The following is a 16,271-nucleotide window of genomic DNA, read 5'->3' as shown; positions in this document are numbered from 1 at the left end:
GAGCTGATTTGTACAGCTCTACGGACAGTGCTTCCGACTGATTGATCACAATGCAGGATTCTAACAGTCTTTCCAATTCCGTCTGTCCAACACAAAAAGGTTGTCAGCAACTGACTTGGGGGGCCCCACTTCATCCTGAGGCCTCTGGTTTGTGGTCTAGGGGGTACTCAAGGGACCCCCCTGTAAAACCATGCACAGTGTGGCAGGCACCAAAGGGTGCCCAGGACAGGGTACAAGGTTTTCCGCGGACACTCATTTTCCCCACAGGAGCCTGCGTTGTCGATCAGAACACAGGCTGCTATTGAAGTCAATGGGAGTCCTTCCGCAGGTGTTAGGAAGCATCATAATCGGTCGAGAGAAACCGCCGACCACAAGTCAGTCGGAACTGAATCCGACAAGGAGTCAGGTGGTTTAATTTCTGACCGACATCGTAATCAGGCCCTAGGTCCGTTCCCAGTGGGCGGGAGCTTAAAAAATGATACTGCCTGCTGTGAGTGGACATTTCATCTGTTTGCCTGCCCGCACTAAAGCAGGCAGGGAAACAGATGACAAGTTTGCTCCTGTTACAGGGAGAAGAATTATTAGCAGCATTATTAGTGGCCGAGGCCATGTGCTGTACGGGGGGTCTTGGCTGGGGGCCTAACCGCAGACACTGCAATTAGAGTGTATTTTGTTCTACATAGGAGCCAAGTAGCATGGACGAATTGGGAACAATTCTAGCAACAATATTTCACACTATTTATCTTGGCCTGACCTGCTGCTAGCAATATGCTCCTGTGACCCGTCTCGTTTTGATGGATAGCTGCTTTCGGAAAGAGCATCTATTAGCCTACGGATGTTAACACAGATAATGAAAATGGCAAAATTCTTCTGGAGAAGTCTAAGATGCTTTAATGGCTTCAATTGTAAGCCAGGCTCACTCTAATTAGAGCATCATATCCAAATCATTTTCTTAGCAAACTCAGAATATTTTCTTTACTCTTGAATTGCCTTTTTTAATTGCACCTACCAAACTTAGACCCCACCTCTAATCTGCAGACGTTGTCAATTAGGAGTAATTCATAAGCTCTTTTACACATAGGTACCTCATAAGCAAGGATGTGATGTTGCAAAATGTAGATTCACAGGTATATTTTCTTTTCACATTTCATTTTATGATAATATCTAGTTTATATGTTGTTTTGTACAAAGCTCACACAGTTAGGGCCCGATTACAACTTTAGCGGTGCAGCGCCGGCTCCACCTCGCTGCTGCACTGCCAAAGTCATGGTCGGGCCTCCTGTCTGGCAGGCTCTTTTTGGCATTCCCACAGCAGTGCCTCAAAAAATGGGCACTGCAATGGGAAAGCCAAAAACAGTTCCTGCACGGCATGGACTGAAAAGTCTATGTAGTGGAGGAACTGGGGTGCATGCATACAGGGGGGCACATGATGTTCCCCCCTACATGCACCCCAAGGTTCAGAGGCACAAGGTGGCCATGTACGGCCCCCTTTGTTTCGTCTCCGCCAGAGCTTTCATGGTTTTACAAGTTGTGCCCCCCTGTATTTTTGCACCCCCCGTTCCTGCATGGTAAGGAATGCACAACATGGTGCATTTCTTCCCATGTAGGAACGTGCACTGGCGGTTCTGCGGCGGTGGAGTTTAAGGCTCACTATGAGCCTTTAAACTGCACCGTTGCAGGATCATCATGCCCAACGGACCACAAAAATACTTGCAATCTAGCGGGCGGCAGTGAGTTTTGGCTGTGCGGGATCATGGCAGTGACATGCCACCCGCTCCCGGACCACCAAAACTCATAATCAGTCCCTTAGTCTTTATGATTTGCTCTGTAAATAAACTCCTTGTTGACATTTCTGCACTAATCTATATGTTCACTCTCTCTCTTTCCCTTTTTCTCTCTCTCTTCTCTTGCTCTCGCTTTCTCTCTGAGTATTTTTCAATTACTTCATTTAGACTGAAAACTACCTTCATATGCTCAGCTACATCTCAGGCCGCCTTTTTATGTTAAGTACTATTAATGTGGTTTCAAAACAATACTTCTCAAACTACTGAATGAATTGCAAGCTGTTTGCAGGCTGTGATGTCAGGGATGGATACTCCATATAAATATTCACTGAAATAGAGGAAAGGGTTGACAACTGTTTGCTATCTCTGGGAGTAGCTAGTCGTGTATTTATATTAAATGAAGGAATAGGGCACCTGTGAGCAGCCATGTCCGTTTTTTTGTTTTCTTTTTTTCTTGATAACCCGCAGTTCAGATATCTCTTACACATATGCATTTTTAGATCACTATACATGAAACCGAGGGGGATATTTACAAGAAAATGCTATAGCGTTGTATTATGCCAAATTTGGCAATGCAGCACTCTGACATTTTCAAAACGCAGGGATGCGCCGTATTTACAAACATGCGGCTCCCCCCCCCCCCGTCGTTTCCCCTAGCGCTGGCTCTAAAACAGCTGCTTGCACCAATGCAGAAACTCTTGTGCCATGTTGCGAAGGCGCCTGCACTGCAGGGGTGATTGTTTATGTGCAGGAAGGGACACCTTCCTATACATAAAGAATCAATAATGGTGATTTGCTCTTCTTTCTATGTGTGCTGCCGAAAGCAGCACACATAGAAAGAGCAAAAAACAATGAGAAAATAATAATTTCTCCTCCTTTTGCCATTCTAAGACCAGGTATTACCTGGCCTTAGGTCTTAGCACCACCCCAGCCTTGTAAATCTGGGGCAGCATCAAAAAGCAATGGGTGTTGCGGTGGAACGCCCACAGCAGCACCCATTGTCCACCCCTATGCCGCAGCTAACTGCTGCGGTAAGGGGCATATTTAGAAGGTGGCGTTAAGCCATGTTAAGTGGCTTAGTGCCACCTTGTAAATATGGAGAATGACAAAACATACCCGAAGTGTCAAAAAAGTGACCCCCGGTGGTGTAAGGGGCTTGTAAACATGCCCTAAGAATCGTATGTTTAAATTCAGAATATAGACTGGCCCATTTCTATTTACATTGAGATCACTTTTTTTAATGTAGATTTCTTTGTATTTTCCTGAAAAACGACTAAAAACAGAAATTTGGCGATGCGTGTTTATTGATTACATTGTTCTCCTCTGTGAACTATGTCACGCCATTTATTGGCCAGGTCAGAAGAAGCATAGAATGCAGCTGCCTTGCTTGTCGTTTACAGCTCCAGTTTGGAATAACCATGTTTCATTTGTCTGTCTGTCCATCTGAAGTGAAGAGACAGATAAAACAACTTCAATCATTACTTTCACAGCAGTCCTAACTCGGGTATATCTATAAACATGACAGCCTGATTGTCCCTAGGCTACAGATCAGCGCCCCCTAGAAAACTGAAGAGTCTCAGAATCACTAACAGCCTTATTCATCAACGGCCCGTTTTGCGAGCCCCTAATAGCGATTCATAGCGAATCGCTATTAAGGACTCGCAAAACGGTATTCATGTAGGAATTGCTAAATAAATAGCGATTCCTACACATTCCTTATTTGCGAGTAGCAAATTGCTAATCGCAAATAAGGAATAACTCCCCATTCATTCCTATGGGCCAAAAGGCCCATAGGAATGAATGGGGAGTATTCCTTATTTGCGATTAGCAATTAGCTAATCGCAAATAAGATAGCGATTGAAAGGGTGCCAGGGGTGTCCAAAGGACACCCTGTAGCACCCCTGAAATGCAAATTGAAACAGGTGTTGCGCACACACATGTCCAAGGGACATGTGTGTGTGCAACATGCAACTTAGAAAAATGCTTTTAAAAGCGTTTTTCTAAGTTTTTGCTATTTACCGAGAGGTCTAAATAGCGGCCCAAAATTGCATTTTCGCAATTTTAAAATGCTTCATGAATTGCATTTAAGGAATCTCAAATAGAGATTCCTTAAATGTAATTCCTCGCAATTTAGCGAATTAGCAATTACCGATTTTTGCAATTGGGATGATGAATCCCAAATGCAAATTTTGCTCTCGCAAAGGGCCAGATTCTCAGAATCTGGCCCTTTGCGAGCGCAATTCGGCTTGATGAATCAGGCTGTATGTTCACTGAGATTAGTATGGCATCAGGCTCCAGAGCTATAAATCTCCAAGAGTAAGGATATTTAGTCCCACTACAGGTCTGACAAATTGATTACGAACTAGTTGCTATGCAAACTCCGGCTTCTTACAGTTAACTGCTCTGAGTGTACCTGTGGTCTTCAACATTAGAGTTAGATGGGTCCCGCACCAACACACTAAGGTTGACTGGAGAAAATAGACACTGAGTATTTCGATATGTCATTTATCATCAATGTCCCAGCCACGCGACTTCACGCTGCCACAGGAGGTCATACATGTTATGATAGGGTACCAACTCACATGCACTTCGACTACTAAAATGGTCTCCGAGTGCTCAGTGAGACCGTTACTAAACAGTTTAAGAAGAAATCAATGAACGTAATTGGTGCAAGCGAAGGTTTGTTGTAACAGAGAGCTTTTTTTTAATAGGAAGATTGAAGAGTTTTAAGTATATTTTGGGGGTAATGGGCAGTGTGTTCCACAGTTTTGCTGCACAAACAGAGAAAGCACTTCCACCCTATGTCGACTCAGTATATTAACTTTACTCTCCATAATACAAGAGCTTGAGAGTTTGAAGGCAAGAATGTAAGGCACTTTCATGAAATAATTATGAACAATTTCCTACAATAATTATGCGCAATACAAAAAATACCCTCCCAATTAAAAATGTGCCTAGTATCCTCCATTTCCATAGCCAAACTTGAATTTCTAGGAGCTCTTCTAACATGAAATATGAAAATACATAAAACACGGGTAAACAAATATGGCAAAAATCATATTTCTCAGTACATACACCACCTTCTATATTCTATGGTTGTGCAAAATTGTATATTTATGTGAAAGGTTGGGAATCCCATAAAATGCTTAATTTGATATAAAGAGTAAAATTTGGTTTGTATCTCATATTACTTTTTCCACTTTGAGTAAAAATGTCTTCTGAGTTATGGTCAGGAGAATGCTTGACACAGAAAATGTCCCTTATGAAACATTGTTTGTGCAAACAAGCCTCTAGTGTGCAAAAATTACACTAAATTGGGTAGTGCAATGCAAATGCCAAGAACAATATCACGACTATCTTGTACCATGAAATTTGGAAATGATGTGAATTTCCCCAGCTTAATTACATTTTGACCAGACTTGGGGGTCAATTAGGATGGCGGACGAATCGCCACCGCCATGCAGGCAGTGGCGATCCGTCCGCCATCCCTGCCCGTCCGCCACCTTTCTTCCCCCCGCCATATTACGATGGCGGGGGGGGGGACAGTGGCGGAGGGGAAGACCATCCGCCGCTTTTCCGCCGCGATCGCCTTGCGACCGCGGCGGAAAAGCTCTAATATGGTGGCGGACACCGCCAGCCATATTAGGATGTGCTGGGGGATATGCCTTTCCGTGGCGGCAATGCTGCCACGAAAAGACATACGGTCCTTGCATTGGGGGCCCGTTGCGGGCCCCCAGGGTGAAGGGGGTGGTGGGTGGTGCACATGGGGGGTACCTATGGTACCCCCCTGCAGTTGCATGCACAATGCGGCAGGCACCGCGCGGTGCCTGCCGCTTTGTGCATGCAAATGCACAGCATGCATTTTTAACTTTGCGGCGGGTGCTGCTTAAAGCAGCACCCGCCGCAATGTTAAATATACGGGATGTGACCGCCAGGGTAGCGGTCACATCCTAATTCCAACAGAGGGACCGCCGCTGCCCCTGTGGACGGTCCCTCCACCTCGGGGGTGGCGGAAGGACGCAGGTCCGTCCGCCATCATAATCGACCCCTTGACGTAAACATAACCCCATCTTGGCCTTTTTTTTGAAATAAACAATCCATGAAAATTATGTGGCATTACTAATAAAGAGATACCAAATGGGATGATGGACGGAGCGTTTGAGCAAATCAAACACTCACCCCCAGTCAACTGATCTGGTTTTTATCCATCACCATTCTTTAGCTCACTCCACCACCCCAGTTCAGACATGGCCATATGCAAATCAGTCTGACCCTGTGCCTCATGGGAACAGTCCAGCCTGAACTGCCAAGCCAAGTCTTCCCTGAACCGGAAACAAGCATCCTGGGACCGGTTTCGGATTCCTAATCCTCATCAGCCAGGCTATCTTGAATCCAGTGGTAGAGTGAGCATAGCCTGGCTGATGAGGGAAAACATGGATTGGCAGTTCGGGTTTGACTGTTCCCATGAGGCACAAGGTCAGACTGATTTGCATAGGGGCATGTTTGAACTGGGGTGGTGGAGTGAGGTAAAGAATGATGATGGATTAAACCCAGATCAGTTGACTGGGGGTGAGTGTTTGATTTGCTCAAACGCTCCGTCCATCATCCCCTTTGGTATTACTAATAAAGAAGCTTGCATTAGGTTAGAAAACGTCAACATTGAAAGAACGTTTCTCTCTCTCTCTCTCAATCTCTCTCTCTCCATTTTTGAGACACAAAAAACACAATGGTGAGGAGAGTAAGACCTTCTCTACAATAGATAATCATTATCACATATTTTAGTCATTGTTAAAACATTTTGGATGAAAACTAGCAACTTTGTCCCTGGCTGGACATAAAGGCACATCCAAAAACCAACTGAGATGAAGTGAAGCATATCAATATCTACCCTTTGCCTTGTTTCTTATGAACTGCCACCAGTTCTCTCGTACAATCTCCTATCCTGAACTTCAGCAGCTTTACTGAAAAAGCCTTTGCCTTGTGAATTTTGACTTTATGACTTGTCTTACTCTCTCTGCGGACACATATCAATGAACTCTGGCTACACTTTAGGCTGCACAATGGCATATATGACATCCCTCCTTGATAGCTACATTCCTGGGCCACTTTCAAAATGCCATTTTTCGAGAACCTATTTACACACAAAAATAAATTACTTATATCAAATTATCTACAACGTTTGGACACTGAATATGTGCAAACCTTTTCTATTTACCTCTCTGATTATTCACACTTTAATGTGTGCCATAGGTAGAACCATGCAGATTTCCTTCCTACGATTTTTAAATACTGCGGTTTTTTTTATCCCAAGAGGAATCATGATTTAGTCACATATTTAAAGAAGATCAAAGGAAAAGAGGGGGTTCCAAGGGGTGGGTGTAGAGGGGGACTACATACAAAGACAAGGGAACACTCTTGATAAAACCTCTGTTGGTCTACCCTGCACTTTATAAGCCAATAGCACTATTATAGTACTAATAATACTATTTTAGCTAATCGTTATATGAACCAGGAGCTCGAGAAAGCTTAGTGTCATTTACTGAATGGATGTAAGTCAAACCCATGACAACATCCATATATGAGCCAGTAAACTTTCAGAGTGCATCATCATGAAAGGCTGGGTCTAGTAACAATCACAAGTAAAATGTACATGTTTTTCTGATATACAACGCCCTCTTTTCAGTTTCTGCTGGTCTCATCCATGCCTAATAATCACCAGTCACCCTCTTACTCAAGCTCTATCAGGTTGTGCAGCTAAACATGATATTACAAAGATGTAACCCTTTTGTCTTTTGCTGCAACTTAAAAATAGAGTAAAAAATAGACAGCTTACCTGAATGAATGATCCCTCCTCTGTATTTGTTATTAAGGGTTCGTCAATTAGGAGAGGTCCATGTGCATTTAAATTCTGAGCACATGAAAGGGAATTTGAGCATTGGGAATCCGGAAATGTAATAGGATTTTTATTTGAAACTGTGGTTAAATACAAATCTGAAGAGTATGCCTGAAGAAAAGCCCGCACACCATCTATTCCAACCAACTGGGAGGAGGGGACGGCATTGAAATTAACACAGGATGAGTCCAAGAACCTAGCCTGTCTCCACTGGCGGACTCTAAGAGTGAGTACCAATATTAATGCAAAAAGGAACAGGAAGGAAACAGCAGTGATTGTGATCACCAAGTACAGGGTGAGGTCGGACTCCACCTCTTTAGGAGCAGAAACATTGCTTAGATCGGAAAGTATTTCAGGAATACTATCTGCTACCAATATGGTGACCGTAACCGAGGAACAGAGGGGAGTCTGCCCATTGTCCTTCACTAAGACCACCAGAAATTGTTTGATGGCGTCTTTTTCCATAATAGGTCGGGCTGTTCTGACTTCTCCTGTGTGAAGACCTACAGTAAACAGCCCCTGGTCTGTGGACCTCAGAAGCTGGTAGGAGAGCCAGGCATTCTGCCCTGAGTCAGCATCGATTGCCACGACCTTCGTAATCAGATAACCTGGTTCTGAAGCGCGAGGGGCCATCTCCACCCCAGACGACCCATCTGTGGGGGTTGATGGATACAATATTTCAGGTGCATTGTCGTTTTGATCAAGTATAAAGAAAGAAACAGTAACATTACTGGATAGAGCTGGAGAGCCACTATCTTGTGCAGTCACCACAGCATGTAGTTCTTGAAGCTGTTCAAAGTCAAACGATCTAAGAGCATACATGATGCCAGACTCTGAGTTTATTGAGATGTACGAAGACAGGGGCACTTCTTCACTGTGCACTCCGTCAGTAATAGAGTAGGTAACTCTTGCATTTTCTTTTGAATCTAGATCATTTGCCTTCACTGAAAAGATGGAGGCACCTGGAGATGTGTTTTCAATTATATATGTTGTATATGACTGCTGCTCAAATACTGGTGAATTGTCATTAATATCTGAAATGGTCAGATACATGGTTTCTGTTTTGGACAGAGGTGGAGTCCCGTGATCTGTAGCTGTGATTGTTATACTATATTGTGGAGATTCCTCCCTATCCAAAATTCTGTCAGTAACCAGACTGTAATAGTTTTCCATTGACTTCTTTAATGCAAATGGAAGATTGTGAGGGATTGTGCATGTCAGCTGGCCGTGCTCACCAGAATCTCGATCATAGACATGTAAAAGAGCAACTACTGTGCCTGGCGGGCTATTTTCTTCAAGCGTGGTAGTCTGAGATTTCATAACAATTACGGGATTGTTATCATTCACGTTGACAACTTCAAGCAAAACTTTACACCTGGAAGACAGCCCCCCGTTGTCTTTTGCTTGCACTTGAAATTCATAATTTTCGGTTTCTTCAAAGTCCAAACTGCCGATCACAGATAATTCTCCAGTTTTAGGATCGACGTGGAACAATTCAGAAATGATGTTCAATGAATAGGTTACCTCTGCGTTTGTTCCTTGATCTCTGTCAGTTGCTCTTAAGGTAGTCACAACTGTACCATTCGGCGAGTTCTCCAACACACTAACTTTATACACAGGCTGGCTACAAATGGGCGCATTGTCATTAATATCAAGGACATTGACTGTAATTATAGCTGTGCCCGATCTGACAGGGTCTCCGCCGTCAGTGGCTGTTAGGATTAGTTGATAAACTTCCTGAGCTTCTCTGTCTGGAGATTTTTCAAGGACCAGTTCAGAAAATGTCCCACCATCGGGCCCTGTTTTTATGTCCAGAGAGAAGTGTGCATTCTTGCTGAGCTGATAGTCCTGCAGCGAGTTAATTCCTACGTCGGCGTCTTGAGCTTGAGGAAGGACAAAGCGCGCCCCCGGCGCTGTATTCTCGTTCACGTGTAAAACCGATTCTTTGGAAATAAAAACGGGCGAATTATCATTGATATCCAAAACTTCAATGTCGACAGTGTACAGCTTCATAATGTCCTCCACCAGTATCTCTACGTGCAACAGGCACCGGATGCTCTGTCTGCATGCGCGTTCTCTGTCTATCCGTTCGCTGATGTACAAATGGCCGTTGTTTACATTGAGAGTAAAATGTTGCGTCCTACCTTTAGAAACAAGGCTGACCCTGCGGTGCGACAGCTCCTTCACATCCAGGCCCAGGTCGAAGGCAACATTTCCGACTACTGAGCCCTTCTCCATTTCCTCGGGGATTGAATAGTGAATCTGCCCAAAAACCGCTTCCCAGACCGTTAGCAAAATCAGAAAGAGAAGCATCTGTCGTGCTTTTAAATCGCAGGGTTTGAGACTCGGAGCCATATTTCCTCCACGAATATGTGCAAAATCCAGTTTCAGAAAAGATTTATTTAATCTGCTACGCATGCAAAGAGGAAATTAACGAAATGGGGTATTTCTGGGTAGAGCTCTGAGTCGAAGTTATTTCGCCGGTTTGTCAGAATGACAATTCTCGGTTTTCCTGCTCATCAACGGTTTGGAGCACCGCCTGCTGAATATATCTTTTGTTGTCAAACAGCGCCGTTTAGTGGCAATATTTATAATTGCTTCAGTCGAAAAAGATCCAATTTGTATTAGCAGAGGTGAATCTAGCTAGCTGGTTTACATAAACTCTTTCTCCAGTCTTAGCTTAGCACTGCAGCACTAGGGTCTCGAGTTAGTCCCAGCCGTCCATTGTCTGTTATGTGTCTGCTCTTGATAATATTGATGAGGTGCAAGACCAGAAACAATCATCCCGGCAACGTCCCCAAAACATGAAATATTCTTAATTTTCAGATTTGTCTTTTTCATTATTTTCAGATCTTAACGTCTGGATTGAAGATGTGCCTGCTGTACACTGCTCTAACCGTCTACACCTCACTACACGGTTTCGTCGTGGTTTATTAAGCTCTATTCTTCCTTTATTTTATATCACTGATCACATAGCATGCCTACCTGAAAGTCTGTTGTCAATATGTAGTTCTTGAGATTTACTCTTTCTTCTGCACTTTGATAGTATTTCCCTTCATACCTCAAAATATTGTAATTATAACTGTTCTTCTTCCCTTGGCCCAGTATCACTGCAACCTCATGTGCAACCCCTAGCACAATGTGATACTGTACACACACAAACACACACATATATGTATATATATATATATATATTAGTGCAACAATTGTACTACAGGAGTTCTAATGAGCACACATGTGCTCTTGTGTAATATAATTTTCCAATTCTAGGCATCACACATTCTCAAGTTGTATTTACTGTGTTCATGTTTTCATACCCAAAGTATCGTTCCTTCCAACACAGCTGCTCTAGCTTGCCCTCTCCAGTATCCTGCTGACATCCGACCTCCTCTGCTTGCCATTTCGTTTTGCCTCACCTCCAGCTGCTATATCCACGTTTAATAAATTAACACACCTAGATTCTCCGAATAACTCCAGTCTTCACCTCCACTTATGATTCATATGTGTCCACGCCCTCAATTTCAAGCCTTATCTTGCTGTAAAATATTTCTCTTGCTGGGCTCTTCACTCGAGTTGTTTATCAAACATTGTATCGAGGCGCTGCTTCAAATCATGTAATCGTGTCTGTGAACACACGCTATGAGTTACAGTGTTGTTAGTGCGGATGTAATTGTATTCTCAAGAGGACAGTGAGAATGAGGTCAGAAGGAGTGTCGACAATTATCTCATGTTGCAATATTGTGTGTTCCTATGTGACCTTACGTTTTTTTACGTTGCCTTATATTATGTTGTGATGCATTATGTGTTGCCAAGTTACATCCATTGGGATAGCACAACTTACTTTCATTTAAAAGAAACAATAGCAAACAATAGTGACTCTTTAAAAGCAGCACTTGCCACGTGGAGCAAGTGCCAACTAAGAGATCTTAATCTTATGTATCGGATGTAACAGCGAAGTCAAATCTGTGTGTCAGTCTCAGGGAAAATCACAAGCAATCAGCATCTTAAGTCGAACAGATAACATCGTATATTCCATTGCAACGGATGTATCTGGAGATGTACTGCTTTAGAAAACTATAAAGCCACTATTTCCAGCAGACCTGAGAAGAAAAAACATAGCACACCTGTGCTAACATTGGTTTTAATAGGCACATCCTTTTTTATCTTTAAATTATCTATGTGTGGCTCAGCTCCGTGGGCTGACTGGCATCTCTGAACTTGTTGTCCTGCGGTAACAGTTTCGTGGATGTGTCCCGAGGACCGGCAAGGCCCAGGACTCTACCCTGCAGACAGCTGCAAGCCATGCTCCTACATGCAGGTAACTGAGAACAGGGTATGGTGTGTGCCCAGTGCCCACTGGGCACAGTCATGCCCAGCAAAGACTGCAGTAAATGGTATTGGATACTGGTCAGGTCTGAACAGTGGCGTAACGAAACTTGAGGGGGGCCCCCTGCAAAGTACATGGAGGGGGGCCCCCACGCTCTGGACCCATTCAGGAGCTCTCAGGGCGTGGCCAGCCACTCCTGCACAGTGCTGGAGGAAAGAAAACTGACCATGAGGTTGATCACTGGTCCCTGCAGCGGATGACTTCATCCACTGAGCTACCAAACCCGGCATACACACATCTCTCTCTCGCTCTCTTTCTCTCTCTCTCTCTCTCTCTCTCTCCCCCTCCCTCCCTCCCTCTCCCTCTCTCTCTCCCTCCGCCTCCTTCACTCTGTCTCCCTCACTCTGTCTCCCTTTCCCTCACTCGCCCTCCCTCTCCCTTTCCCTCCCACCCTCTCCATCTGTCTCCCTTTCCCTCCCTCACTCTCCTTGTCTCTCTTTCCCTCCCTCACTCTCCCTCCCTCTCCCTTTACCTCCCGCTCCATCTGTCTCCCTTTCCCTCCCTCACTCTCCCTCTGTCTCCCTTTCCCTCCCTCACTCTTCCTCAGTCTCCCTTTCCCTTCCTCACTCTCCCTCTGTCTCTCTTTCCCTCCCTCACTCTCCCTCTGTCTCCCTTTCCCTCCCTCACTCTCCCTCTGTCTCCCTTTCCCTCCCTCACTCTTCCTCAGTCTCCCTTTCCCTCCCTCACTCTCCCTGTCTCCCTTTCCCCCCTCACTCTCCCTCCCTCTCCCTTCTCCCTCCCTCTCCATCTGTCTCCCTTTCCCTCCCCCACTCTCCCTCTGTCTCCCTTTCCCTCCCTCTGCCTCCCTTTCCCTCTCTCCCCCCCTCCCTCCTCTCTCTCCCTCCCTTTCCCTCCCACCCTCTCCCTCTGTCTCCCTTTCCCTCCCTCCCTCCCTCTCCCTCTCTCTCTCTCCCTCCCTCCCCCTCTCTCTCCCTCCCTTTCCCTCTGTCTCCCTTTCCCTCCCTCCCTCCCTCCCTCTCCCTCTCTCTCTCTCCCTCCCCCTCCCTCTCCCTCCCTCCCTTTACCTCCCTCCCTCTCCCTCTGTCTCCCTTTCCTTCCCCCCTCCCTCCCTTTCCCTCCTTCCCTCTCCGTCTGTCTCCCTCCATTTCCCTCACTCACTCTCCTGTATTATATTTCATTATCTCGCTGCTGTTTCGTAATTCATGAACATTTGCGTCGTCAACATATAAACTATAAAAAATAGCAGTGTACGGAGCTCCCATCTGAACCACCCCAAATTGACTACATAAATGAAATAAAAACTCAGTAGTTATTATTAACATGCTGCAGTTCGAGGAGCTGTCACGAGTGAAGTATGCGGCCACGCATTTTACTAAAAAAGTACCAGTTTCCAGCTATAGAATTAAGTACAAGGCGTTTTATTTTCAGAGGGTCATCATCATCACAACTATGACAGATTGGGAACTACAACATTACGAAAGGACTTGAACTGGAGTTTGGAGATGGATTTTACTCACTGAATAAATACCCCTGTCATGTGTAGGCACACAGTTACCCCCTCCCCAGGCCTTATCCACAGTTAGATCACATATATGTCATTTTGGGGAAGGGGAAGGGCTTGCATGGCCGTCCTTTGACCTTCACCCTGTCAAGCTGCAGTACTCGGCTGTATACTGGCCTTTCATTTTGGAACAAACCTGGAGCTGCCTGGACACCCAGGCAGACACATACCTCATAAGATAGGTCCTGAAGTCCTTGCTCCTCATGCCGTCAATAGCTTTGCGGGCCAGTACTCTCGGCAGCAGTTAGGTGTTCAAGGGCAACGCAATCAGCCGGAAGAGGGACTAGCTAAGACACTGCACCCGCCCCGCAGACTCAGCTCAACAAGTCATGCCCCCGCCTCTGCGTCATCACTTTATGGCACCCTTGCACAGGGCCCCTAGGGCTACGTCAGCATTACTTGAAGCACGGCAAAATAGTAAATTATGCCCGGAGGCTGCAATGTGAAATATAGTTGTTCTCAACAGTCTCTGGCGTGGCTGGGTCCTGGGATGTCTCACTGGTCATGCGCACATTTGATTGCAATGCGCATGACAATGACATTACCAGCCCCACCCTCTATGCTCCACCCTGAAGACTGCGCAGACAACTGCGCGCCACGCACATACCCAACTTTTAATTAAATGAAGAGCCCAGAGGCCCTGCTGGCCGAGGCTGTGAGGCCCTGGCCAGGCCTGCGCACCAATGACTAATTAAGAGGCCAGGGCCTGGGCGTACACCCCTTAATCAATCAAGAAGATGCCGGTGCGTGCCGTGCACACACCGTTTAGGCTTGCTGGCTCCTCTGAGAGTGAGGGGGCCCCTGAAGCATGAGGCCCCCCCCGCAACGCGGGGGCTGCGGGGGCCTGAGTTACGCCCCTGGGTCTGAAGTGCATTAGTTATGAATTAGTTGCCGCTGTAGCACCATGGCAAGACTATCTGGCAACATCGGCGCTTTTTAGGGTTGGATTGTACCCATAGCAACCATCCAGAAGTGCCTTCAAAGCCTGTATTTCCCGGGAGTGATGTTATAGCCACGAAGAAGTCAAACAATTTGGGACATGGGCACACGACTTTAGGACATTGTACACTTAATCCAGAGGAACCAACACATTGTTAATAGGCTTCAAAAGGATTCTACAAATTGGCCCCTTTGTGGCCCCTTTGTGGAGGCTGCATCATTCGTTCCCTATAACACAGGAACCCCACAAAGAGAGCAGGACCCCTTGAATATTTATCCGTTAACCCCCGAGGCCCAGGGCTGAGGAGTCCTAGCTGTCCCTGGACCACACTTGCTTATCACGTACAGCTCTATAGAAAGCCACAATAACTAAAATGTCTTGTCGTATTCGCGCCGAGAAGTGACATGTAATGACAAATCATTGCAGTACTAAAAAATGTAATGAATTCATAATTTGTAGAAATGATACTGTCCATGTCAAATATGGATTCTAGCGAACTAGGAACCTAGCATTTAAAAAATATGCAACAGTGTACATGAGTATTGGTTAGCACTGCTTGTTTTTTAAAACATGTAAAACAAAAAAGAAATAGATAATAAGCACTTGAGATTTAACCAAACTAAATAATAATAATAATAACAGTTCACAAGCTAATGGTTAATTATTTCTCTCTAAAACACCTCAAGGGCATAAGGATCAGAATACATACTTATAATATATTTGTCCTCCCTATATAGTTATATGTCATTATTATTTGGTTTAAATAACACCACTCTAATACTATGTTTCATTTTACATGGGAAATTCGAATTCTTTTTACTGAAATATTTGTCTAAAGTTCACAATTTTTTTCACTAACCCAATAGAGTGCACAATAAGGGTCTTTGAAGTTCCCATTAATTCAGATAAGTCCTTTGTAGATCCCATAACTGGCCCCGCCAGAGCTCACGTTGGTTCCTGTTTTTCCTACATCTGTACAAACTGGCGATATAACCTAGGTAGTGCTTCGAACTGGCACAGGCTGATAACTGGGGGACCTGGTTCTCCTGCATCTGTTACATGTGTGGAGAAAGGAGGAAACTGGAATAGGCTCTCTATTTTATTCAAACTTGTTGAAAGATTTTTATGTATAAAACTTCGGATTTGTACAACAGGTCCCCTCTATTCATTCCATTGCCCACAAATTCACAAAATCGATACTCACTTAAGTTTAGACTGAACATAACTGATATTTACCCAGCTGTATAATCCAGAAAGCATATGTCACTGTGGGTGTTGAAAGAATAGGGTATTGTTGCAGCGCCTGCATGTTGTGTCACGTGCCGTACTGGTCGTTACCATGTTTTCCTGTAGCAGGTCAATCTACAGCGGCCTAGCCAAAGGCTCACCGGACCTAACACAAGAAAGGACAATGACCCTCACCACCAGTTTGGTATTGAAATTAAATTATATTGGGACGCATGCGGAAAGGAAGTTTTAGACCACTGCTTCCTGGTGCCACTGCCCCACAGCAACATTGATAACCGTGCCTCAGTTTTCTTACAGGACTCTTCCGTAAACAAGCATTGGCAACGGCTGCAATTCTCACCCTTTAGATCTATGCCACTGTTGCATCATTTCATAAACTCGCTACGACTTATGTGTGTACATGCGTCACCACACCTCTGCCCCAGGGGATTGGACAGCAACAGAAAAGTAGGTGGGGGAAGAAACAGCGAGTGTGGAGGGAATAAAATGAAACTAAA

At 44.9% G+C, this 16,271-nt stretch overlaps 1 pseudogene; it reads right to left on the bottom strand.

Annotated features, from left to right (window-relative positions):
* LOC144769342 (protocadherin gamma-A5 pseudogene) overlaps window positions 1-9,990 on the bottom strand; it is a 36,507-nt pseudogene extending 26,517 nt beyond the window's left edge.
* Window positions 9,991-16,271: the final 6,281 nt, after the last annotated feature.

Source organism: Lissotriton helveticus, chromosome 7 (genome assembly GCF_964261635.1).
Source record: "Lissotriton helveticus chromosome 7, aLisHel1.1, whole genome shotgun sequence".
In the NCBI taxonomy this organism is placed as follows: Eukaryota; Metazoa; Chordata; class Amphibia; order Caudata; family Salamandridae; genus Lissotriton; species Lissotriton helveticus.
Note: the sequence above shows the minus strand (reverse complement) of the source record. Positions and strands in the feature narration are given on the sequence as shown.